The following is a 26,865-nucleotide window of genomic DNA, read 5'->3' on the forward strand; positions in this document are numbered from 1 at the left end:
CACTGTTTCCATATTAATATCGGATTGAAAAAATCAATTTTAATTTCATGTTCATAACTTGAAACAGTTAAACGTTATTAGAACTCCTATTATTAAGTCTGATGAGGTGGGGGTCTAAACTGTTTTACGTAATAAAAAATTGCTACCAACCTGATACCAATTTATTTCTTTAAAATATTATTTAAGCAATTCTAAACAATTTGACCATTCGGTTAAAACAGTCAAAAAAGAGAAGTTGCAAAAAGGTTTACTTCTACCTTTTTATTTCAAAATTAAATTGTTAATGTAACAAAAGAATGATTAAGGATTAAAATGAGCTCACCTTCCTAATTTTTGATTTTCAATGAAGCGACTTATTATTATCAAACATCATATTTATCGGGTACGAAATAAGGTGCTAATAATCTTTTTGTATAATAAGAGTATTTTTATCACGCTTCACGTAAATAGGCGAGTATTATTAGTGTAGATACACAGAATGTTAAGTAAAATTCATTTATATCAGTTAACCCAGATTCTCTGTTAGCTTTAATAGAATAAAAATAAAATGGTTGATAAATATAAAGTGATTCTATTTTATCGCGCTGAGATGATGCTATTACTATATACTACCGTGGATACTTTACTTAAATTGAAGTGATTTAATTCTTCTTTTTTTTTTATTTACTTATTTATTCTTGTATTTAGAAGAATTTTAACATTTTCTATTTTCATTAATTCAATTATAAAATCTTCTAATTTTATGAAGTTTTATTGTCGTTTTCACTTTTCAGTTCCTTACCAGGAATATGAATATTTTACCTAAATTAAACTACTGTGTGTATACACGTAAAAATATTTTCGTTGTAGCTTGTAGCTTTCTTTTCTTTTACAGGGTTTCAAGTATAAATTTGACCAAAATCTGAACTTTTTCTTCTTCTTCAGGAGTTATCGCTACATTGGAGATCGGATATCATTATGATGATTCATATTTTTAAGAAATTTCTCTGAATAGTTAATTCGATGTACATTGGAACCATCATCTCATGTTATATAATCATAATATTTTCATATAAAAGATAATCTTCAGAAAAGATAGATATCTTTTTTATAGAACTGAATTGTTAAACATAACATTGCATACTTTGTTTATCATGTTAAATCGCTAATACATAATAGTTCTGAGCTTTTAAATTTTTCAAAAATGTCAGCCCGTTTATCAGTTTTTAAATTTTATTCTATGTAACACAGTCTTCCCACGATATTCTCAAGGTCCGTCTATAAAGCTATGCCTAAAATTAAAATGCCAAAAGTTTTTTCGAAATTGTTTTATTCAGGGTCCATCCTTTTACAACGTTATGAAGAGTAGTGTAGTGTTACAGTAAATTTGATGATTAATCCTGTGATTATACATAATTACCGGTGAATATGTATAATCGCCTCCAATGTTGGAGAATTTAATAAATATATAACAATGTATTAAATATACCGGTCATTTTATAATTTCTCCACATTAACATAAATCGACTATAAGCAGTAATTGCTGAATTTATTTAAATAATCAAACCATTACCAGATGTTAATTAGATAATTAACGTTCACTCGTTAATTAGTAGAGATTAGCGAGCGTAGGTTATGTTTGATTTTTATTTTAATACGGATTTGAATACTAGATCGTGGATACCGGTGTTCTTTGGTGGTTGAGTTTCAATTAACCACACATCTTAGGAATGGTCGAACTGAGACTGTACTGTCTGAAGTATTATCTGAAAGGTAATTACCGGAGACTAAACAGGAAAAAAAATAAAAAAGGTTATGTTTGATTGGATTATATTTTTCCCTATACTGACGAATCATACGTATATCAACATAACCTTTCTTTTTCTGTTTTGCCTCCGGAACCACTGTAAGGTATTACTTTGGAGGATGAATGAGTACGATATGTACGAATGTAGATGAAGTACATATCGAAGTAAATAGTCAAACTGAGACTTGAACAGTCTCAGTTTGACTATTCCTGAAAAGTATATTTGATAGAAATCTAACCACAAAAAAACACCGATATCCACTGTCTAGCATTCAAATCCATATTAAAGTAACTAACTTTATTAGGATAAGGTCCTTAGAACTCTCAACTTCGAAATCAGCTGATTTGCGATGACGAGTTTACCACTATACCAACCCGGTGGATTAGATCAACATAACCTAGCCAAATATAACCTATGCTCGTTAACCTCGTCTAATTTACGATAAATATACAAATTGTAAATGTTAATAAACTGCTACATATTTATTAAATTCTCCAATACTGGAGGCAAATATACATGTTAACCGGTAATTATGCATATTCACCGGATTAATCAAATTTACCGTAACATACACAATAGTTGATGTTAAAAATAATTTTTAAAATCCTAGTTTTGAAATTTCAGTAGGTTGATTTTGGGAACGTTTTTCTTAATTACATGTACTTTTACAATTTTAGTTATTGTTTTGCAAGCGGTTCTTTCATTTACTATTTTGCGGCCATTGTTCTAGTATTGGGATCGAAATTAACACTATATTTTTAACTGGCGATCCAGTTCATGATATATAAAAAAAAGCCACTACCGTCTAAAGGCCGAGAATTTATAAAATTTCTATTCGGAGACTTCTGGAATGACATTTGAATCAGTCAATTTAATAATATTGAGGGAAAATATTGTTAACAGTTCCAATTTTTAAATTTCTGACCTTTTATGGCCTTCCTGAGTTCAAAATGCTGTATGTATTCTAAAAAAAAGTTATTAACATTTTTTACTGTACGTAAACGAGATGGAAAGACGCTAACCTCTGTTGGTAGATGTGATGATCGTTATTATCGTAAATAGAGCACCATGAAGTGTGCAACATATTGGTAAGCGATATATGAATGTGAATATCAGAATATAATTCCTTTCACTCACGTTCCTACCTCTTATGGGCTTTAACGGAGTCGTCTTATAGACCATCAACTGATTATACCTCAGAGTAATAAGCCAAACCTCGATTGGGATTTCACCGATGTAAATGCCTCTGCAGACATTTACATCGGTGATTTTTAAATCAGCTTTTGCCTTCGCTGCAGGCCTCATACGGAAGTCCTGAATGTCCTACATCGTTGCCCTCTAAACTAGCTAACCGAGTTCGCGGAAGCACGAACCCCGCGCCTAGTTTTACATTTTACAGAGCCAATTCGTAAATGTCACTTGGATCGAGGTAATAGAAATAACAACAAACACCAGCAAAGTTGCTCGCAACAACGGAGTTTACTCCTAGCTCCCTTAGTGAACTCATTTTAGTTCATATATCATACTACGGGCATCAACTGTCCATAAAATTCAAGGCAGCATCGTAGATTACGCAGTTGTTTATCTGGGTCAAAAGCTCTTTGCTGAAGGTTAAGCGTATGTCAGCTTTAGCCGAGCTAGATCTCCGATGGACTTAGGATCGAAGAATTCGACAACAGGAAGAAAACCATGCAATAATGATGCATTATCAGAGATGGATCAAATTAGAAATCTTTTATAAAAACTCATGAAAACGTTTGTTGATTATTGATAGTTAATTAAGTAAAAGAAATAAAAACTTCACTATTTCGTTACTTTGTATAATAAATGTTTGATTGAAAATTTGTTCGATATTTTATAAATATATTAGAAATTTCAATATATGATGTTATCTTTTGAAATTCAAATTAACCTACTAATTAAACTCATATATGCAATGTATGTAAAAATTTAATAATTTTATTAAAGTATGACTAATAATTACAAAGCAAGTTTTTAAAAATTATGAAAATTTTTTGTAATATTATTTTGTTATACTTTTTCTAAATTATGTGTTATCTGGATGGAATATCGGGATGGATCAGTAGGAAAATTTGTACTGAGTAGTCACTGCCTGTAATTCATTGTTTTTTTTTTTTTTAATAAAAGGAGGTACATTTTATTATCCATTTATCCCAGATTGTCGTACGGCTGTGATGGATGTAAAATACCAATCGGAATTATTTTCTCTGAAAATAAATATACGAAGATGTCACTTAAAAGAGCTGAGTGTATCCTGCATTTCCCTGGTGTATATAGATTGAATATCCGATGTGAAATATTATGTTTAGCTCTTTAAAATAATCATTGAAGTCGAGAGTTGGAACTCTCGACTTCATTGCTTCATTGCCAACAAATCTTCATCTTTCCCACTAATTTTAAGTAATCATAAATATATCACGTTTCAAACACCTCAATGCAATTCAATGGTGAGTTTAATAAAGTTCAAGTCTGCACACCATAACCTACAGGCTTGGTCTAGTGATGAACGCGTCTTCCCAAATCAGCTGATTTGGAAGTTCGAGAGTTCCATCGGTCAAGACCTAGTAAAGTCAGTTATTTTTACACGGATCTGAATACTAGATCGTGGATACCGGGTGTTCTTTGGTGGTTAGGTTTCAATTAACCAAACATCTCAGGAATGGTCGAACTGAGACTGTACAAGAGTGCACTTCATTTACACTCATACATATCATCCTCATTCATCCTCTGAAGTATTATCTGAACGGTAATTACTGGAGGCTAAACAGGAAAAAGAAAAAAGGAAGTAAAACAATCATCGGGAAACCACTTCACTCCTTATTTTTCTTAAGTCTGGCATGGAATATTTGTTATTTTGGAAGAGTGGATAAACCAATTTCAGGAGTGATTTATAATTTTCTGTTGAATCGCTTATAATCTTTAGGGTTTGATACCTTACGTACTGTTCAGTTTTTGGTCAAGGTCGCAGACACAACGTTTTTCGAGAGCCAACAGTTGAAAGAGTTGACGTCGTGTTACCGGGCTAGAATATGTCAAAAAACCAGTGAACAGTGTTATGAACAACATATCAGCGAAATTACATCATCAACGTAACACAATTGTAATAGTAATAAATATTACAATTAATAGTAATAATAATTACTATTACAATTCTGTTCAGAGTGGGTAATGACGATGGAGCTCTCAGTCTAGTGGTTTTCTTCGTGTGGTGGGTGTGTTGGCTTCGGTTGCGCTGTGTAAGTTTTTATTTATCAATAAATCATCGGGTTAAGCTCTTGACGAGATTTAAATAATCTAAGATTTAATCTAATTCTTACTTATTGTTCGCGGCTGTTGCTGGATTTTCGGAAGAATATAATTAAAAAGGCTAAAATTACATTTTTATGTAAAATTTTTTGCTCGATAAGACTTATCGTGCTATGTTGTACCGTTCGTTAATTATCTGTATGAATTCCTGTACTTTTTATTTCTTAGTTTAGTTGGTGTACAAACACTTCTTGCAATTCTGGTATAATTATAAACTTCACACTTTAAATAGTATTGATGTGCTTTATTATTTTTCTTTTCTCTTTCGTAATCACTATCCAATCCCGACCATCAGATCCTCTCAGAATACATACATACATACATATATCATAAAAATAAAGGGTAAATTTAAAAATATTTTTTTTGCAATTAATTTTTAAACAAATATGCCAATATATGATCAAATATTTAACTCGTGTTTTAATAAGATTTTATGATACTTTAAGATGTTATGATAAACATTTTCATTTTTATTTTAATTAAAAGTTAAGTTAGAGCAAAATAAATAATATTTTTTCAAGTTTATCACTGGATGGGTTAAATTTTAATTTGTTTCAAATGTTAGGGTTGTTCAACATCACTCTTTTTATCAAGGTCTTTTTAATATCAATCTTGTCTGTCAAATCTATATGTACTGGAATATCCGTGTTTCTTTGTTTACATGCAAATGTAATTACGTTATCTGTTTATATAAGACGGTATTGTTTTTACTTTATTTACTGTCGTGTAAAAAAAATAAAAAATATATTTTTTTTTAAAGAATATACTGAGTATTAATGAAAATAAATGAATAAAACATTATACAACGATTTGTAAAAATTTCCGGAGTGGAAATTGATGATGTTTTCCTTTCACTTTGATATAAAAGCATTGATCTTTTTTGTCGTATAATTTAATTATTTCTTTATTTATTCCGCGAAAATTGTATTATTAAGTAACGTTTAATTAAATATATTAAAATAAGAAGAAAAAAAATTGATTTGTCATTGAATATTTTAAGATATTTGTTAAGAATTATTCGAATAAGGTCGAATTTTAATTGCTATTGGATGATGAATTGTGGGAAAAACCAAGAATGTAGAAGTACAGAAGGGTTTAGGATGAAATTGGATTAGTTTTCCATCGGTGTGTAAACACAGGGTTGAAGGGATTGTGGAACAATATACCAAAGCTTCCTCCCTAGGGCTGGGCAGGACTGCTTTCTAGGGCCGCCTTTCGCCCTTTATCAAAACTAATTCAAGTCTGGAGTCTTACATTGGATTAGTGGTCCTGTACACTCTGCGTGTGTGTGTGTGTGTGTGTGTGTGTGTGTGTGTGTGTGTGTGTGTGTGTATGTGTGTGTGTGTGTGTGTTTGTGTACGGTAGTAGTATATATATAAAACCCGACTGAAATTCTCTAGTAATTCAATAACTAAAAGACAGGAAATAATCGTGTCGATGTCTCCTCGCGTTCATTTTGATTTTCTCTTTAAATCTATCAGTTTTTCCTTGCTTATAATCATGATAGGAAAATTCTATTAGGTATCTATGTATTATTAACAGAACTTTATAGTATTGTCTTATTTCATTTTTCTAATCGGTTTAAATCAATTAATCGGATGATTACATCACGTAATTTTCTTTATATTTTGATTTTGAGTTAATCTTAAGAACGGAGTTCAAGAAAATGTTTTTCAGTTTTCTTTGCAAAAAATATATTTTTCATAAACACTTCTTTTGCATTGTTTAGTGCTATAAGAATTTCAAAACGTCAGTTAAAAACCCAATATAAACGAATCGATAAAAATGCATTTCCTGTTAAACCAAAGCTTTATTTGAATAGTATTTTTTATTTTTTTTAAATAGTCTTTAATATTTTTAAAATTCCTTAGTGCGATTTTAGCAATTGGTTAGTTGGATAAATCGGCGTCCCAATATGAATATTTTTAAGTTTTGATCTGAATTAGCAGTTCTGCAAACAGTAGATATCGCGCTCTTCTTGTAAATATTTTAACAAATTAAGTTCTAAACCAACATTAAAATTAAATTATAAATTGAAATTTCTGACTGCAGTTGATTATCGAAAGTTTACTGGTTTCAATAATAATAAAAATCATTAACGTTCATTTTTTGTTAACATCTTATTTAACATTTTTTATTGTTTGACTTTGTTAACATAATTTGTAAGCTATAAATAAAAAAAATATTCCAGTTCCTGAGCCATCTGTGAATGTATGTTTCGAAAGTAGCAATGAAGAATCTGGCAGAACTGAAGAAGACAACAATAATTTTAATTTTGAATTATCTTCCAATAAGCCACATTTTATATCACAAGGTGAATCAAATGACTTGGTTAGGGATTTAAATTTATCAAAAAATCAAACGGAACTGTTAGGATCAACATCTGTTAGGAGCCATACCTTGCTTGATCAAGGATCAAGCAAGGTTGGAATTTACTTCAAAAAAATACAAAAATTTCGGGCTTTCGAAGCTGACAAAAAGAACTTTCTCTGTAGTTTATTGCTGAAAATAATTTGGTTTATTGCACAAATATTGATGAGCTTACTGCACTTAGGACAAGTTCATAAACCTGAGGACTGGCGCCTTTACATAGATTCGTCCAATTAAATTTAAAAGAGCTTCTACTGCACAACGGTAACAAAAATCCTTCAAACCAATCGTTATGGTATTAATTTGAAAGACATACGATATGATGAAAGATGTTCTTGAAAAAATAAATTATAAAAAACATAGCTAAAACATATGTGGTGATTTGAAAGTAAAAACTACTTTGTTAGGCATGCAGTTAGGCAATAGTAAGTACATGTGTTTTCTTTGCGAATGGAACAACCAGCTACAGATAAACAATATGAGTGGAAGAAACGAGACAACTTAACTCCAAATGGGAAAATATTATTCATGAGCCAGTAGTTGAACCCAAAGAAATATTTTTACTTCCTCTCAATATCAAGCTAGGACTAATGAAAAATGATGTAAAAGCAATGAAGAACGATAGTCCCGGATTTTTGTACATCAGCCAGAAATTTCCGAATGTAAGTGAAGGAAAAATTAAAGAAGGAATATTTGTTGGTCCCCAAATAAGAGAGTCGGTCAAAGATGATGTATTTAACTCAATGCTAAATAATGTAGAAAGTGCAGCTAGACTTCATTTAAAGACGTTTGCAAAGGTTTTCTCGGCAAACAAAAATCCGACAGTTACCACGATATTGTTAATCAACTTCTTACTTCATACAGAGATATGGGGATGTAATACGTCTTTGAAAATACATTTGCTCTACTCGCATCTGGATTTTTTCCCGGACAACCTCGGAGACGTAAATGACGAGCACGGTGAACGTTTCCACCAAGACATTTCGGTGATGGAAAGCCACTATAAAGGAAAATTATACTAACATGCTAGCCGATTACTGTTTGATTACTATTTGATGAACAAATATAACAATATATTTGTTTGACAATATATTTGTCAAACAGTAATAATAAATAATAATAGTAATAAATAAAAATTCGGGATGTGCTTGAGGCTTTTATAAATGAATAGCATCAGCGAAATCATTCTAACACGTATAGCCATGCAGAATTATAAATTTTACAGATTTTTAACTATATTTTCCCTTAGTTTTATTGAAGCGTAACTTATTTAAAACTAAGGCTGGGAGAAAAATTGTTTTTACAGATCTGTAATAGACGTAAAAAAGCAATTCAAGAAATGGCATCACACTTATACAGAAACATTAAAACATTTTTTTTTTGTTTATCAGTGTTATTTTTAAACAATAATTTTTGGAAAAAACAAAATCAATTCTATGTTGTCAGTCGCATTTGTTATTATTAGGCTATTATAGTCAGGTTCCGAATCATTTTATATTTAATTTTTATTTCAATTTATATTTTTATTAAAATGTATAATTTATTAAACGATTAAAAATAATCGTTTAATAGTTTTTCTCTTCTTAAAATTCGCCTATTCATTATGAGATACCTATTAAAATAAAGAAAAAACCGAATGCAAGATGATTTCGTTTACAAAAGGCAAAAAACAGATTAAGGAATCTGAATATTGAGCAACAACAGTATTGAAAAAAACATAGATAATGACCATTCATGTAATTGTACTAATAAAAATACATGGACAACAAAGCGTTAAATTTAGATTTATTCAGAAAAGATTCGCTTTAAATTCCAGAGAATATAGTATTTACGAACAAAATAACGAGAACACATTCTTCTCGTTATTCACAGAATAACGAAGCTAGAATAAGCTTGTGTTGTGTTGTACAGTTTCAGGTTGACCATTCCTGAGATGTGTGGTTAATTGAACCCAACCACCAAAGAACACTGGTATCCACTATCTAGTATTCAAATCCGTAAAAAAGTTATTCTTGCCTTTTCTAGGATTTGAACATTAGAACTCTTGACTTTGAAATCAGCTGATTTGCGATGACGTGTTAACCACTAAACCAACCCGGTAGGTTTACCAATTAAGCATGCTACTCTTCACGAGATTTGCGAAATCGAATTGTTACAGTAGTGAATTCAACAAACCAGGGACCAGTTACCAATAAAAATAAGTTGGGGCCAATTAAAGTAACTGTTATTTATAAGTATTGATATTTACATCCTTGTAAGAAGTAAAGGAAGTATTGTGATCATGAAAAATTTCGGTTTTCAGATTTCAACAGAAATTTCCATTTGACCATCCCTAAATCCATTTTGATTATTTTCGGCGTGACGTCTGTACGTACGTAGATGCGTCTGTGTCTCGCATAACTCAAAAACGATTAGGCGTAGAATGTTGAAATATTAGATTTAGGACTGCTGTAACATCTAATTGTGCACATCCCCTTTTGATTGTGGATCGATTAGGGTCGAAAAATCTATCTCTTTATTTATTGCATATCTTTTAACCGAATTGTTTTTTATATCTTTCTAAGCATAGTAGTAATAAAATTGGCCAAAAAAATGTACTAACTTTGAATTATTTAGAACTTTTTTTTAGTCTATTTTTAATGTTACAATAAATTTCATCATAATTCACCCTCACCTCAAAAAAAATTCTTTGATAACTTTTTATTGGTGTACATTTTTTAGCGGAATTGTTTTTAGTTTTTACATTTAACGTAGTTAATAGACAAATAAAAAAAAATTCTTTGGGAGGTGATTTTGTGGGTGGGAGAGCAGAGACACGTAAAAAAATGCCGATGTTTTGAATTTTTTCACGTATCATTTTTCCACTATATAAGTATAAATGAAATAACCAATGCCAGGAAAGTTTAACAACTTTTTTGTCAGGTTTTTATATAAAAAAAGAAAACAAAAAAAAAACAGTTAATATTCATTTCTTTCAATTTGTACGTTACTTATTATTTTATTTCGTTACATATATTCTCATTTTTTTCACCACAAAATAAAAACTTACCCGTAATAAAAAAAGATAGCTTTTTATGAAACTTGGCATTGACTCGTACATACGGGAAATTTTGAACATTACCTCACTTTATTTTTAAACTCAGTACATGTGTAAATGCTTATCTTACCATTTAAAAAATAGATTTGACTCGAAATTCTTCCTATTCCCTCAATGTCGAAAAGATAATTTCATAAACCACTTTATGAGATAAACAAACCATTTTAATAGGAATCATGAAGATTTTCTGAAATTTTGTTTTTGGTTTTATTAAAAATTTACAGTAAAAAGAAATTTAATTAATTAAGATTAATAATAATTTTTTTCTTCTTTTTCTTTCACTCCTGTATTATTTTTATAAAAGTTCTTTTTTTAATTCGAATGTTTTAAATTCAAAGCAGTACGGTGTATGTGACTCCGTGTTGATGTTAAACATTAGTTTTATGTTCAAGGTATAGCAGTTACTTTATCTTTTATTTTTTTAGAATTCTCCGTTTGAATCAGAAATAGAGAATGTTTGGAGTACACTATATACCAGTCAAGTTGTCAACAGATTTGTAGTAAAGAGTGGTGCTTCGCTATAAACCAATTCCACACGTTGTTTTCTGAGACAAACAGAAACGTTGTGGGGAGGGTAGGAGAGGGGACGGAACCTTTAGTACTTCAACCTCGCACGAGTTAAAAAGCAGCTCCCTTCTTCTCAATGCATTATTCAGTAAGGAAAGACAAGACCAGTCGGGAAACTGAGAATGGAATTAGAGACTAAAATAAAGCCTACACATTCGTTACATTATACTATAGTATATAATATACACAAGAATAAAGAAAATAAATATTTTATTTTTAAATTAAAATATACATTTTTTAACATTTCTTATCAATTTACAAAAAAATAAAAATAAAACTAATGAAAAAATTAAAAAAAAAAAAAACTTCTTACGTGTGTGTTTATGTACGCACTTAAGAAGGTATACTTCTTAAGCGTAAGTAAAAAAATAATTTTTTTACTCATTCAAACAAATTTGAACCGAGTCAAACGATCGATAGACGACGTTAAATACCATGAATAAAAGTTTGAATAAATAACAAATTAAATTAAATTATATTTGTTTTATACAGTTTAAAAGGTATTGAATTATTCGTTGTCATATAAAACAAAATTCGTCGAATATATTTCGATTAGTTTAGTTCCATTAATTCTTCGGATGACGATTGAATAGGCTTATGATATAAAAGATATGATACAAATAGTTTTATTCTATAATAGTGTATTTTATCAAAAGTTTTGTTTTTGGTAAATTTAAAATTATTTATGCAAAATCAAGAATTTATCTGATGTGTGCTTTTTTCTGTGCCATTAAAAAATGTAATTTTACTCATAAAAAATAATAAATAATTTTTTTTTTTTTTTGTCTTCAGTCATTTGACTGGTTTGATGCAGCTCTCCAAGATTCCCTATCTAGTGCTAGTCGTTTCATTTCAGTATACCCTCTACATCCTACATCCCTAACAATTTGTTTTACATATTCCAAACGTGGCCTGCCTACACAAGTTTTCCCTTCTACCTGTCCTTCCAAAATTAAAGCGACTATTCCAGGATGCCTTAGTATGTGGCCTATAAGTCTGTCTCTTCTTTTAACTATATTTTTCCAAATGCTTCTTTCTTCATCTATTTGCCGCAATACCTCCTCATTTGTCACTTTATCCACCCATCTGATTTTTAACATTCTCCTATAGCACCACATTTCAAAAGCTTCTAACCTTTTCTTCTCAGATACTCCGATTGTCCAAGTTTCACTTCCATATAAAGCGACACTCCAAACATACACTTTCAAAAATCTTTTCCTGACATTTAAATTAATTTTTGATGTAAACAACTTATATTTCTTACTGAAGGCTCGTTTAGCTTGTGCTATTCGGCATTTTATATCGCTCCTGCTTCGTCCATCTTTAGTAATTCTACTTCCCAAATAACAAAATTCTTCTACCTCCATAATCTTTTCTCCTCCTATTTTCACATTCAGTGATCCATCTTTGTTATTTCTACTACATTTCATTACTTTTGTTTTGTTCTTGTTTATTTTCATGCGATAGTTCTTGCGTAGGACTTCATCTATACCGTTCATTGTTTCTTCTAAATCCTTTTTATTCTCGGCTAGAATTACTATATCATCAGCAAATCGTAGCATCTTTATCTTTTCACCTTGTACTGTTACTCCGAATCTAAATTGTTCTTTAACATCATTAACTGCTAGTTCCATGTAAAGATTAAAAAGTAACGGAGATAGAGAACATCCTTGTCGGACTCCCTTTCTTATTATGGCTTCTTTCTTATGTTCTTCAATTGCTACTGTTGCTGTTTGGTTCCTGTACGTGTTAGCAATTGTTCTTCTATCTCTGTATTTGAACCCTAATTTTTTTAAAATGCTGAACATTTTATTCCAGTCTACGTTATCGAATGCCTTTTCTAGGTCTATAAACGCCACGTACGTTGGTTTGTTTTTCTTTAATCTTCCTTCTACTATTAATCTGAGGCCTAAAATTGTTTCCCATGTCCCTATACTTTTCCTGAAACCAAATTGGTCTTCTCCTAACACTTCCTCCACTCTCCTCTCAATTCTTCTGTATAGAATTCTAGTTAAAATTTTTGATGCATGACTAGTTAAACTAATTGTTCTGTATTCTTCACATTTATCTGCCCCTGATTTCTTTGGTATAATAAATAATTATAACCTTAAATCTTGATACACAATTTTCACAAAAAAAGAAAAATAAAGTTTTATGAATATGAACAACAATATGTTTTTAATATCCGTCTTCAGAAATCCGTATATATAAATATATATTTATTACGACTCAATATCTGTTATGTTTACAGTACGTGCTAATCTAATTATTTAATTGCATTGAACGATAGACTCAATTAGACACTACATGCATGTGCGTTCAAACTGATCCACTTGGGCCTGCGCAAATCTTCATGTGTGTTAAATCGCCGCGCGCAACTTCCGCAACTCGCTGAAAATACACTCTGATCAAATTCTCCTAACGCGCCAAAAGAAGAGTAACTTCAATAAAACTAAGTCTTTTACTGTTTAAATAATAATAGTAATATTTATTGTGAATAGGGTGCAATATTATTCATTATTTTTGAAAACGGATAATATATTTATATAACAAACTACAATATACATCTATTCGAAAATTTAAAAATTGTTATTAAATTTCATTTCTGTAAGTTGAATTTAATATAGTAGTATAGTAGTATTTAAAACACTTTATGAGAATGATGAATATTAGTTACATAAGTGTTGATTTATTATTCAGAATCAAACATACCCAACATCCGTCCTGAACAATGTCGTTAATTAAACACAACGACCAATGTATTGCGCTAATAAGAGGCTGTAATTTGGGTTTTAACGCTAGAAATAATGAAACAGATTTCTATGGTGATTGCACATCTATATAGCGCTAATTATTTATGTAACTATAGTCTGGCTAATAAAACAATGCTATTATAAAATAATAAATCAGTTTTAGTTATAACTTAATAAATAACAACAAAAAAAATTCTATGTGCTCAATTAAAACCATTTTGGTATACTCAATTCCCACTTTCTACGAAACTTTTATGAAAATAAATGAATAATGTAATACTGAAACATCTACCAAATTATGCACTCTTTAAATCTTTACCCTCATTAAATTCCAGGCCATTTCGGTAACTCAACGGGTTGGTCTAGTGGTGGACTCGTCACCGCAGATCAGTTGATTTCGAAGTCGAAATTCTATGGTTCAGTTCTTAATAAAGGCGGTTACTTTTATACGGATTTGAATATTAGATCGTGAATACCGGTCTTCTTTGATGGCTGGGTTTCAATTAACCACACATCACAGGAAAGATTGACCTGATACTGTACAAGACTAAATTTCATTTACATTAATACATATCATCCTCTGAAGTAATACCTTACGGTGGTTCCGGAAGTTACCACCGTAAGACCACCTGAAGCTAAAACAGAAAAAAAGGCCATTTCAGTAATTCTTTTGCTAATATTTGACGTTGATAAAAAATTTTTGACCATCTCTTGTAATCGTATTGAAAATATTTTTTTTTGATAATAGAAAAGAGTTTTATTATTAAAAATTAACATTTACTATTTATAAATTTGAACTGGTGATTAAAAAGAAAAAAATAATGAAACCAGAAATTAATTTCAAAACATTCACTTGTAGAAGTTTAAGTAAAAGGCATTGAATGATTGATTGCCTATGATCGTTTTAAAGATATATATATGTAAACAATATACGTATAAGTATATACATATATATAATGCTTGTACTGTGTTGAAAATATCAAGTAGTTTTCCCACAGGAATTGCTGTCTATATTATGTCACTCCCGATATTCGAAGGTTTTGTCTCCTCTTTCTTCAAAGTGATGTTTAAAGGTATTATAGTGTAATGGGCTTCTATAAAGCATTATTGTTTTACTATTTCTCTATGTTTTTTTTTTTTTAATGGGCAATGTGTTTTAAACAGATCATCGCAAACGTTTACCTTTTCTTAGGAGGTTTAATTTAATGAAAACGATTCATATGTGTTCAAAAGCTCTTTATTTTTAATGACATCTAACAATAAATATTTTTTTTTAATTTTTATTGGAGATTAAATAATGCTATACTAAATTTATGGACAAAATTAATGGTGTAAATCTGGTTTTAACCAGAAATTTAAAAAAAAGTTATTTCCCAGAACTGTTTCTCAGTAGTTTCCGGAAAAAAAGTCGTTAAAGTTAAAAAAATTGAGTAGGTTTCTTTTTGAAACTTTGTTTTTTTAATGTAATTTTAATTTTCTTAATTTTTGATTGAATAAATCAGTTTTTTTTAAATTTTAATCGTGAGAAAATGCATGTAATTATTTTCATTTTATAGAGAAATAAAAATTTAAGATATATTACTTTTAATTAAAACAAAACAAAATAAAACTCTACAGAAATACATTATTGATTATAAACTAATTAAAGTCCTAGTTTAATTAACTAATTAAAAATCTTAATCCAAGAACTTTAAACTGTTTAAATTATAACCTCTTTGATTGTTCATTCAAAGGACTGTGCCATGTTCAATATAGACAGTCATACAATTTTTCTTAGAAAGTTCAGATGCCCAAAATTCGGTTAATGATTTTGTGTTCATTCAAATAATTAATATTAGTTCTACTATTACCAGTTATTAATATTAATTATTGTACGACTTCGTAACCTTAAAAAAAAAAATTGAACAAGATGTAATTTTAATAATACAATTCGTTAAGTTTGCTTTAGTATAAAAAAATGAAGTTTTTTAAAGTTTTTCATTTTATTAAAGATAATTTTATTTGTATTTTACTATTATTTTATACGGATTTGAATTCTAGACTGTGAATACCGGTGTCCTATGGTGGTTGGGTTTCAATTAACCAGACGTCTCAGGAGTGGTCGACCACTCTGGAGTCTGTTCTAGACTACATTTGCAGCTGCGTCAGGCCTGTCAAGCCGACACACACACACACACACACACACACACACACACACCACACACACACACACACACACAATAAGCTTTTTTGAGGAATTACATAGAAAACTATTTCCATTTAATTTATAATATTAATTATAATACAGTATTTTATATTAAATTTTTTTTTTTTGTCTTCAGTCATTTGACTGGTTTGATGCAGCTCTCCAAGATTCGCTATCTAGTGCTAGTCGTTTCATTTCAGTATACCCTCTACATCCTACATTCCTAACAATTTGTTTTACATATTTTATCCACGTTTACCCTATCTAACCCTTTCTCTCGTTTACCCTAAATTCTCTAGCCTACCAACCTTTTTTAAGCTTCTAACATTCCACGCTCCGGCTCGTAGAATCTTATTTTTTACTTTTCTGGTGACCCCTTCCTTAATAGTCCCCACCCGGAGATCCGAACGGGGGGCTATTTTACCTCCGGAATATTTTACGAAGGAAGGCGCCTCCATTATTGCTTTTGAAAATGCAGAGAGCCACATTTTCTTGGAAAAAAAAAACAGCTGTAGTTTTCCATTGCTTTCAACTGCGCAGTACTCAGAGGACTGAGTGATGTTGATATGGCCGTTTAAGTCATTGTGACTCACGCCCCTAACAACTACTGAAAGAGCTGCTGCCCTCTTTCAGGAATCATTCCTTAGTCTGGTTCTCAACAGATACCTCTCCGATATGGTTGCACCTGCGGTCCAGCTACTCTGTATCCCTGAGCACTCAAGCCCCCTCACCAACGGCAAGGTCTCATGATTCATAGAGAAGGTTATATTAAATAGTTTTAGTGTCTTATGTTGTAAAAATAATGTCTTTACAAATAAAATTATTTCAATTTTAATGTCAAAAATGAACACGAATATAAACTAATTTCTCACACAAATCAAAACTATATTCTGACAAATGGAACAAAGATTTTAGTGAAAGTTTAGGCTAATGCCAGAAAGTGATGTTTCAGTTCAGTCTTCAATCTAGAAAAGCCATTTATAGATCTTAAATGAATAAGTTGATTAAAATAAGAAGGAACAAACACTTGGATGTTGACTTCCCAACTAGTGAAATAATTAGTCGCATAACTAATTCCATAACTAGTCACATTTAATTGTTATGACAATTATTTGACCGATTTGATAACGTGAGGTACATAACAATTGTGACTACCACACTGACAAGACGCATTACGTATGACTTGATTTTAATAAGTGAAGATCAATTGTAATATTTATACAAATATTCTTTTATTTACCCAACTCATTTAATATGTGAATTATTATTATTATTATGTATATAATTAATTAACATACATCCCTGGAGGTGGAAATAATTTTCCGAATGCGCTAGGATATAAATTTATACAAATATTTGTTGGTAAACGGATTTATAAATTATATTTATAAATAGATTTTTCGTTTGCCGTAACTAAAAAAATAAACAATTATCTTTGTTTTACGTGAACGTTTTGCCTCAAACGACTTTCCAGCGGAATGTGTTCCAGTGATTTAATATTTAATGAATAACTCGTGATATTAAATATTATTACATTGATAAAAAATCAACTCAATCCGATTTATGTAACGTATTTTTATACATAATATTTATTTTAAGATATTTTATTAATTTAATAAATACATTGTATTGTTTAATTATTTATTAATTCTAACAATACATTTAATTATTTTTAATTCCTATTTTGTTAGGCAGTAAACTTCTACAACTGCCGTATATCCAATCATTCACGTTTAATTTAATTAAATTGTGGCCGGTAAAAATAAGAGTCAGTCCTGTTTGAATTTGACGAAGGCTTGTCTTAATGTAATATAGCTGACGACTGCCCAAATAGTACCGCTTGCCGAATGCTTGTACTGACGACTAGCGCAAACGCAGGCGCAATATGGCCGACAGTAGTAGTTATGCTTGTATCTGGCTGTGTCGAGCATGGGTCTGATGCGTTGTACTGCGTATTGTATAATTACATCTTGCTTTGAATTCGTTGTGAGTAGTTTACTTTGTTAATTATGTGTTGTTTAAAGCGAGGTATATATTTTTATAACAAATAATTTAATCGAGTTCAATCGACTGTTTTCATATTGTTTAATTACTCGTGTTGCTGGGTCTATGGTGTGGTTTTATGCTTATAATAGAGATCGTCTGCTTTTATTACAGCAAGGCACTGACTGTAATGTTTTGTTTTCATATGGATAAATACAGGTTAATGGTTTAATTAACTAATTCCGAGATTATCGTTATTTAGCGAATTGAAGTGTTTTGTTTAGAGTGTGTATTAAACAATTATATTATTCAATCGTTTGCCATGTTCGACATTAAATTCTATTATTAACTTAATGAACTTTTACATGGAATATAACATTATTTTTATTTATACGGTAAGTGAAAATATTTTCTCATTTTAATTAATTTTATTATTCTGTGGGAAAACTTAATTCTATTCATTTTATAATAGCACTGAAATACTTATGAATCATTTATAAACTACTTTGATGTTTTAATACTTGTCAATAATGTGCTTATTTTTCATGTTTTTAGTCTCTGTTTTGAATATTTTTTCCCAATCTAAAATTGTTTTTTTTTTTTTTTACTCAATGATACGTATCTTATAACTACAGACACATATATTTATATATTATTACTGGTACTTGTGCACTTTAGGTTATACCACAATCTGAAATAATTAAAAAAACTGTGATTTAATTTTAAGGTTATAATAGACGTTAAACAATAACATGGTATTAGCCCGTCGACCAATAGATTACAAACTTTTGGGTTATTGTTAATATCATCCATTATATTACCATTTATATTTATTTATTTTATAAATATAATTTAACGTACGCTCGCTTCGTTCGCTAGCCCTGACTAATTAACACAGTAATATTTTGAGTATTTAAATAATAAATTCAGTAATTATTGCAGCTATTATTAATTTAAATAATCAAAGCATTACTGTTAGTTAGTCTAAATTAGCGAGCGAAGCGAGCGTAGGTTAAGTTTGGTTAATTTATATGCAATTATAAGCAGCAAACCTTTGGGTTATTTGTTAAATAATATCATCCGATATCAAAAAAAAAAAAAAATATATATATATATATATATATATATATATACACACATTCGTAATCAGCATGTAAAATAGGTCTAGGATCGATCATTTTTAGATAAAAAATTGCAATATTTCCAATATTTCTAATTGTGGTACCACAAGTGCTTTATTATTAACAGTAAAGTGTATTCAAGTGTTATAGAGCTCTGTTTCATTAATTGTATGTTTATATTTATGTGGATTTCATGCGGTATGAAATCGAGTGGCATTAAAAAAAAAAACTTTTTGGTAGTTTACTTAAAGTTTTTTTTTAGATAAATTATATTAAGTTAATGACGCTATTTTGAATTTTAGTAAGCGTCTTACTAAGCTACAAATTCATCGATAGAGGTATAAATAGATGGGAACTCTTCCTAGTGAATTATAAGTAAACAAAAATGGCGTAATTTGTTTTGCTGAATTTCAGAATCACGTCAAATCCGTTAACTGTTTTCATTCAAAAACTGTGCTGACTACTGCATAATAATTGTAATTTGTTAAGTAGTTTTATAAACTCAAAAGATTATAAAAAATATATTTATATATTATGTTAAAAAAATTATTGGTCGTAGTCTCTAATTTGAATCGCATTGCATCCATCGAAAGTTGTAGTAGTTAGATTTATCTTATCCAGTGAGAGGAAGCTTATTTTGTTTTGATTACTTTATTATATAAATGGGGTCCAGATTAGTGCACAGTTTATCTATATTTACGGATGTGGTGTACTAGTATGAGCAGCAGTTTTTATACGGTTACCTTTATCCTATTGCATTTATCGTTACCCAGTTTGACGCATTTGATTCAATTCATATCTTACCTAAAAATGTGCGTTCTATATTTCATTCTGGTAGAGCACACAGTACATCAAAACAATGACTTGTTTTGTTTGGTAAAAAACGTTTATTGTCTTTCATGTCTGTCGTCATTTCACTGACGTGTAACCGAGTGATTAATTTTCATTAGTACTACATCTGTTTACATCTGCTACATAATCTTGGTTTGCTGAATGTATGTGCTGATTGTATATCATGAGATATTAAGTGATCTATTGCGCCGCATAACAGTAGCCTTTTCCCCTTCAATGCATATTCGCTACCAAATAAAATAAGAGTTATGCATACATAATATTTAGTTTTCTATTATATTAATATGATTTTATTTATGAAAGTAACTAACTTTTGCTGGAGTAAAATATTTTTAACTTGATTTTAAAAAAATACCCTATGATTTATTTTTTTTTTTCAATTCTAATTCTTTGAGTAATAAAACGAAAGTATCTTTAGGCACACTGTTGCACAAAAATAAGTAATAATTACTATTTTGATATATTTTAGTTTATCATTATCTTTTCTTTCTTTTATTTTGTTCGTGTCCATGACGGTTGGTATTGATAATATAGATTTTCATTTTTGTGACGATAAATCCATTCAAATTTTGTATTAAGACGTTTCTAAAAAGTTTCGTATTTATTTATATATTTTTTAAAGAAGCTTTTCTAAAGTTTATGACTAAAAGTGATTCTGAAAACGTTTTGAGATAAGAAATTAAAAAAAAGAAAGATAAAATTTGGCTTAGTTTATTTTTATAGAAGTTTAGATTTAAATTATTTTTTTTAAACAAAAAAAATAATGTGGACACCACCCGAGTTCCTTGTACGCCTATTAAACTACATAAATACATTTTTTTAAAATGAAAATTACATATAATTTTATTTCATTAATAACGTCTGATATTTTTCTTTTTGGTAATTATGAGCAATTATTCCCCCAACCTCAATTTTTCCCACATTGCAATATGTTATATTAGAGGTCAACGTGAAGATGAAACACGCGAAAAAATTTTCCGGAACGTTAACCAATATAAATATAATCTAACCAAACTTAACTTACGCTGACATCGCTTGCTAACCTTCACTAGCGAACGTAGGTTAAGTTTGGTTTGATTATGTTTATATTTTTATATATGTATATATAATCTATATATTTATCTGGTTATCTCAAAACCGAACATAGACGGTTCGGTTTTCAGTTCCCTTTTCGTTTTCTTCAACTACTCATTCTCGTTATCTACGAACGTTCCGGCAAATCTTTTCTCTTGTTTCATCTTTATGTTTACCTTTAATATAACATATTGCAATATGGGAAAAATTGTGGTTGGGGGAATAATTGTTCAGAATTACCTTCTTTTATTTTATCTTGATTTTTTATTATTATTTATCGATTTTTTTTTACAGTCAGAGGTTAATAATTATTAATAAATCAATATATTTAAATTAAAAAACAAAGGTTAAAAAAAGAGAGGTGAAGTCGGAGTCGAACCGATGTGCCTTCCCCTTGTAATATCCAAATATTTCGTTAATTAAAAATTTATTTGGCTATAACTGTGAAACCAATGAAAATAAGTACCACTTATGATATATCGTTGAAATGCTGTCAATGCCGGGCTTATTACTGCGATTAAGAAAAGTCGAAAATTCAAATATTATTGATTTTGGGCTTTTTTGGACACTGTTGGTCCAGTCGATTACAATCAAAAGGGAAGGTGCACAAATAGATGTTACAATAGTCCTAAATACAAAATGTCAACATCCTACGGGTAATCATTTTTAAGTTATGCGAGATACATAATTACGTACATTGTCACGCCGAAACTAGTCAAAAATGGATTCAGAGATGGTCAAAATGGATATTTCCGTTGAAATCTGAAAACCGAAATTTTTCGCAATCACAATACTTCCTTTACTTCGTACAAGGAAGTAAAAAACCTTACCGTTAACTTTTCGTTGTTGCTATAAGCATGCTAAAAATTAGCTGGAATTTAACTTTTTTCCTCTAGAAAACTGCTAAAAAGATTTTTTTTCATTGAACATTATCAGTTTTTGTTTATTTTGCAAATATCTTTTTTGGTCAGAACTAGTGAAAAAATTTATTTTAATGTATTCAAAAATAATATTTTTTATTATAATAGAATTTGTTTGAATGTAACTTTACAATTGAAAGTGTTTGTTGCTTATTTGCCCTTAGTAATTAATCGCTTTATTTTTTACGATATTGAGGTAATAAATACCTAACTTTTTCCTGGAAGATAGATTTTTCTCAGCTTATTTTAGTGATTATTGAATACTGTATTTAGTAATATTATTGAAATATTCACTTTCCAAACAGGTCAAATGGATGAGAAAATTGCAACAGAGATATCACGAACCCCACACTTTGAGTTTTTGATATGTCTTTTTATTTTATATAGAGATACGTGTAAAATATGATCGACTCAGAAATTATTCATGATCTTGACCATCCGGGAGAGTAAAATTACAGCTTAATTGTCTATTACACCTCATCTGGAAAGAACGCGGGAAGAAAACGAACATTTTTTGGACATCTGCACGGCGCTGAATGGAGCGCACACCGAGATCAACTAAATAAAAAAAAGAACTTTAATTATGATCTTTCATAGGATCTGGCAAGAGGATAAATTTCTACTATCTGATGCAGGTTCTCTGTCGGTTAATCGACCGTTTTCTTATTCTTTATTTCGTCTTCCTTGGATGAGTGTCATGGGATTACTATCCAATGCGTCGTGGCACATTATTGTTGCTGGTAAAGCAACAATCATTCGATAGGGTAGCATCTCTTAACTGCTTGTAAAACTGTCCAAAGATACTCGCACAAAAAGACAACTTAACCCTGAGGTACGTACTGAGTAAAGCTAGGCTTTATAAACCTCAAAATACTTAATCTAATGTAAATTTCTTTAACCAGAATTATGAATTCATTAAAGTAGTATTTTGTATTTTTCATTTATAATTTTTTTTCGAATCGGGAAGTTGTTTTAAACATTTGTTAAATTTACGGAACGTAATTCTCAAGAATATATGAATATGCGTATTTAATGATAATTTTGGGTTTCTATTTACGTCTACTTAGATTTGCGGTACTAGAATTTTAGTAGTGTTAAAAAATTAAATAATTTCATATCGAAAAAAGTATAACGAGAGCGATATTTTTGCAAGAAAACTATTTAATAAAATATTTTTAGTCTTCGGTAAAATAAATAAATAAACTTTAAAAACAATAGTTATTATTATTATTTCTTATTTTTCAACAGTTTAATGTATCAGTTATTATTTAAGAATTTGAATATATTTTTGTTTCAAGTATTATTATAAAATGAGTATTTGAAAGTTGTTGTTATCGAATGAAAAATGGTGGTAATGCGAAATTTAATTTGGAAAGGCCACGTCTCGGCTTTAACTCTAAACATAGTCGTTAACTCCAATATTTTCCAATCCATCAAGACTCGGTTTATAGCTTGGTGCTTCTTCTACAACCGTTTCTGTTGCACTCTTGCATTGCATTTTACCGAGCTCGTTCCGTTCACGTCGTCTGGCTTCAGTTTTATAACGTTACTTCTTCTTCCTCATGGTGACCTTAAAAACAGACAAATAAAATTTATACTTACTCTCTTCATTGACAAACTTTTTGTCTGTTGTTACCCTCCTTTCTTATATAAGAGCTGTTTTATTACAGCATAAAACTATATGCTTTATCGGTTTACTGCCTTACGTGATTGTAGGGGAAGTAGGCTGTGAAACATTACACCATCCGCTTCAAAGCACAATTCATACATACCCCCCTCTTCATCATTGAATTAATATATTACTTCCAAAAGAAAAAAAAATGGCGTAAAATTTCACAAACAATATATTATTTTTATTTCAAAATATTCTGTTTTTTTAATAATAATTTTGTTTATTTATTTATTTATTTTTTTATAGCTTTGCATTTTAAACGAAAATGTACAATTTAATATATAACGTAATAAAGGTGAACGCTAATATGATTATACTCGTATGATAGCTTCTAAAACCAGTTATTAGCTTTAACTGTTGTTTTTTCATATGTATTTATATCTATAGATAGTCGAATTCAGACTACCTATGATTAGTAATTTAAAAAAGAAAGCTGCCAAATTATTGCATGACTTTTTCCAGCCACACCGGTCAAGTCATAACAATATAGATATTGTTTATAAGAACAACCTTTTCATTGCAAGATATTTTCGGCTTTGCCGGAACGTTTTTGCAATTCAAACATTAAGGGTATGACTATTATTTTATTAAAATAATTTTATCTTTTTATAAAATAGGAAGAGAAATGTACTAACACGATTAGAAAACTTTTTTGGTAACCAAATTTTTTAAGTTTTTTAACAAGATACTAATAATATTAAATATAAAATTAAAAATTTATTTTTAGAATAATCTTTATCAAAATATTCATATATAGCTTAAACTTAACAAATTTTCTTAAGTAAAGTTTTCTCTATACCTAACACCCACTTAAGTAATGGCGAAAGTAAGAAAACGAAAATTTTCAAAAATTATCTCCATTTTAGCATCGGTGCCTGTAATTTAAAAAGAATTGTAGACATGATAGCACTACATATGAAAAAATAAAAAAAATCGCTGTAAAATGTTTAAAAAAGGGGAAGATACAGAAAAAACATATATTTCAATTGTAAGAGGTGGGGTTGTTTTTTTTTTTTTTTTAAACAACCTCCCACCTTAATATTTGTGCCAAAATATTTGAAATCATCAGAAATATTTGAGTCAAATTTGAAGAAAATTGGCCCCATCATTCTTGATATGTAAGCCCATAAGCAGGGCGACACATATGTACGCACATACATACCTATGTATGTATTTTTGGCCCAGATGAACTAATTGGAGATTAATGTAAATGTTTGTAGAAAACCCGATACCTCATTTTTGACATAATTTCCTTACAGCTTTGATTTCGGGAAAGTAAGTTGAAAGTGATTGGGAGTAGAGTAGTTATAAATTATAAAATTATTTTTTTTTATAAATTGAATAAACTCAGAAGGAAGATATATTTAATTATATAGTTTTGTAACATTGTTTTTCACGTAAAGTATTTTATAAAATTTATATGAGGTATTAAATACTCGAACATGTAGGCATATGATAAAGAAATAGAAGTTTTTCAGACTTTCTTTTCATTTTATTACGCTGTCACCTTGCAATTTGAAACAATTACACCAACGACTTTCAAAAATTTTAATACCCTCAGTATAATGCGATTTGTCTGATACTGAAAAATAAACGGTTCTCTCAGCTTTAACCTCATCGTCATTTGAAGTGAAGAGCACCAACGAGCCATTTCTTCAAATTCGATAGGATGAAGTAATCGCTGGGAGCCAAGTCCAGTGAATAAGCGCATAGTGAAAACGTGGATTTTATAGCCGCGAAACTAATATCGTAGTTTTGTATTAACAGCCCGAGATATCGTGTAGGAGCATTTTCGTGGTGAAAGAGCATTTTCTTTTTAGTCAGATTTGGACGTTTAGTTTGAATTGTGCTTCAGTTTGGAATCAATAGCGAGTCGTAATATTTTCTAATGATGGTCCTGCCTTTATTCACGTAATGTATGAGCTACACACCACGAGAATCTCGAAAAATTAAACCCGTGAATTTTCCTGCAGATGGAACCGTTTTCGTTTTCTTTGGCGCACTTTCACTAGTTCCCATCCGATGTGTTTTTCTCTGTCATGTAATGATGAATCAATCTTTCATCTACTGTTATAAAAACGTCGAAGAAACTCAATGGAATCGCATTTGTGTAACTCTAAACATTCTTGAAAAGTGTTCAGTCGAATGCGTTTTTGGTTGACTAACGCATCATACATTGAGCAGAAAGCATTTTCATACCCATAACATCGTGTAAAATAGTAAATAGAATCTATCGAGATATTTTCAATGGCAGCAGATTCCTGTATTTTCAGCCGGGGAAATCTGTTTAGTATACATATTAAAAATCTTCACTTCAAGATGTAGAACGCGAAGTGCCTCAGGGAAGTGTATCCTCGGTTTCGTGTTTTTTTTTTTTTTTATTGATTGCCTAAATGTTTACAGTCATTCATTATAGCCCTCTTTGCTGACGACACAACTCCATTTTTATGTGAAGATAATTATTTTTAAAAATTGGATAATTGTACGCTAGCAGCTCAAGAAATTATTCAGTGGATGAATTGTAACAATTTAACTTTAAATACGGATAAAACCGTTACTTCTCAGATAAACATAATTTTGCTGATAGCGTGGATAGAGTTCACATTAATGATAACGATAACATTTATGTTGCAAAACAAGCGAAATTTATGCGTGTTTTAACAATTCGTAGCAATTCTCGTGGGATGACCAAAATTAATTTCGTTTGTAACAAAATCAAGCCGTACTTTGTTGCTCTGAAGTGCCTTAATAAAATGCTAAGCTTCTTTCCATTATAAAATATTTATTATGCGTATATATATTTTCATATCACTACAATTGTATTTTGTATGGGTTGGTGGGGGCAAGGCCTCCGTCATACTTGGAACGAGGATATTACTGAGCGCCACAGTAAGGTTATGTATTTCTTAGCATATACAGTTTAGTACTGTTTTGTAGTACTGGGTACATAGTATCTTGGTATTATCCGGTTGTACGGCATTAATGATTCAGATTACGGCATCATGATTATTATGTATCACGTAATATTGTAGTAGCGTAGAACTATATATTAAATTGTATGAGGTATGAGTTTGGTGGAGGCATAGCCTCGACATGACGGGAAAGGCAAGTGGATAAAAGACGCGGTATTTTATAGTTTGTGTATGTAGTGGGAAAA

The 26,865-nt window shown here is 30.0% G+C and overlaps 1 long non-coding RNA gene across 1 annotated transcript in view; it reads left to right on the top strand.

The window, feature by feature from the left end:
• Positions 1–18,016: 18,016 nt before the first annotated feature.
• Positions 18,017–26,865, top strand: part of LOC142328937 (uncharacterized) — a 389,552-nt gene continuing 380,703 nt past the window's right edge. The window contains exon 1 of the long non-coding RNA XR_012757385.1: positions 18,017–18,464. This is a non-coding gene — a long non-coding RNA (uncharacterized LOC142328937). The remainder of the gene's footprint in view (positions 18,465–26,865) is intronic.

This window comes from Lycorma delicatula, chromosome 8 (genome assembly GCF_047948215.1).
Source record: "Lycorma delicatula isolate Av1 chromosome 8, ASM4794821v1, whole genome shotgun sequence".
NCBI classification, from domain to species: domain Eukaryota; kingdom Metazoa; phylum Arthropoda; class Insecta; order Hemiptera; family Fulgoridae; genus Lycorma; species Lycorma delicatula.